This window comes from Salvelinus sp. IW2-2015, unplaced genomic scaffold (genome assembly GCF_002910315.2).
Source record: "Salvelinus sp. IW2-2015 unplaced genomic scaffold, ASM291031v2 Un_scaffold2152, whole genome shotgun sequence".
Taxonomy (NCBI): domain Eukaryota; kingdom Metazoa; phylum Chordata; class Actinopteri; order Salmoniformes; family Salmonidae; genus Salvelinus; species Salvelinus sp. IW2-2015.
The window spans coordinates 29,641-31,343 of record NW_019943484.1 but is presented as its reverse complement, the minus strand read 5'-3'; the positions used below and the strand labels follow the sequence as shown (position 1 = coordinate 31,343).

The window sequence follows — 1,703 nt, the reverse complement described above, 5'->3', positions numbered from 1 at the left end:
TGTGATATGTACCATAATGGTGATATATTAGGCCTACAGCTATAATGGTGACATAACCATGACTATATTAACAGGAAACAATCACCTACTGTTGTTTCTGAAAACATAATACTAGCTGAGGATAATCAGTAGAACAGCTTTACCTTGGTCTGTCCTTTTAGTTGGGCCTTGTGCTGGGGGATGACAGTGCTGTATGTGACATCATCATCAGCTTCAGGAAATGGATCCTGCTGATAGAGACACAAATAACAAAAATGTATTGTTATATTGATATAGCGTACATTTACCTATTGCTTGTTCCAAGACAGAAAATGATACTGTAAATACAATTGTTTTCTAAACAGATGCACATTTGCTAAAGCTATGACGTTTTATGAGTAACAGCAATAATGTTGTCTAAGAGTCGAGATGCTTTTAGCCATATGTTGACCTTCTCTGCTGTCCTGAACTGATCAGGCATCACAGTGCTGTACATCACGATTGAGAGAGAGAGAGAAGCCCAGCTCACACTGCAGAGATGGAGGATACAGAGAAAGAGAAAGAGAAAGAGAAAGAGAAAGAGAAAGAGAAAGAGAAAGAGAAAGAGAAAGAGAAAGAAAGAGAGAGAGAGAGAGAGATCCCCAGCTCACACTGCAGAGATGGAGGATACAGAGAAAGAGAAAGAGAAAGAGAAAGAGAAAGAGAAAGAGAAAGAGAAAGAGAAAGAGAAAGAAAGAGAAAGAAAGAGAGAGAGAGAGAGAGATCCCCAGCTCACACTGCAGAGATGCCAAAAATAGTTTCACCCTGCCACCAAACAGCAGTTGATTGCAGGCATTTTGAGAGACTATGCCTCAAAAGCTAATGTCTACCTGGCCACTATTCAAACCTGGATTTGAACAGCGTTTATGAACAGGTCCACCTCTACAAAGCAGCAATCCCAACTTTCGCAAGGACCCTGAAGGACGTCACCCGCAACCGTACCCCCAGCAACTCACACAGGAGCAACAGAGCCATGGACACCCCGCCCAGACCAGCGAGACACACTCCCAGACCTACAAGACCCCCTCCTGAAAGACCTGCACTTAGAGAACCCATGCCAAGATGACCTACACCCAGACCACAGCATCACCAGCCACACCCCAACCAGCTAAGACCACCCCAAGCAAAACCTGGCCACACCCTTTATAGGTAACCCCCATTTCAGACCTATGCCCCTTCTGCCCACCCCATGCCCCCCACCCCTGCGGCAAGGACCTCAACATGACAGCAGAACATAAGCCCAGGCCGTGAGCAGAGCAACAGCCCCAACCACCACTATTACACCCGCCCAAGCAACATCCTGCGACCTAAGAGGTACAGTTGAAGTTGGAAGTTTACATACACTTAGGTTGGAGTCATTAAAAATTGTTTTTCTACCTCTCCACAAATTTCTTGTTAACATATTCAGTTAGTTGCCTCCCGACTGTATGTAATGAAACCTAAGATTACCTGGGTACCAATGTAAGGAATAACACATAAAACAACAAAATACTGCAATAGTTTCCTAGGAACGCGAAGCGAGGCGGCCATCTCGGTCGGCGCCGGACCATCGTTATGTTTGGAGGAAAAATGGGGTGGCTGCAAGCCGAAGAACACCATCCCAACCGTGGCAGCATCATGTTGTGGGGGTGCTTTGCTGCAGGAGGACTGGTGCACTTCAAACAATAGATGGCATCATGAGGAAT

At 45.6% G+C, this 1,703-nt stretch overlaps 1 long non-coding RNA gene across 2 annotated transcripts in view; it reads right to left on the bottom strand.

Annotated features, from left to right (window-relative positions):
- Nucleotides 1-143: 143 nt before the first annotated feature.
- LOC139025023 (uncharacterized) overlaps nucleotides 144-1,703 on the bottom strand; it is a 13,272-nt gene continuing 11,712 nt past the window's right edge. The window contains exon 4 of one of the 2 annotated variants that reach the window (XR_011476452.1): nucleotides 144-230. This is a non-coding gene — a long non-coding RNA (uncharacterized lncRNA). The remainder of the gene's footprint in view (nucleotides 231-1,703) is intronic. The other variant, XR_011476453.1, reaches the window with a different exon arrangement.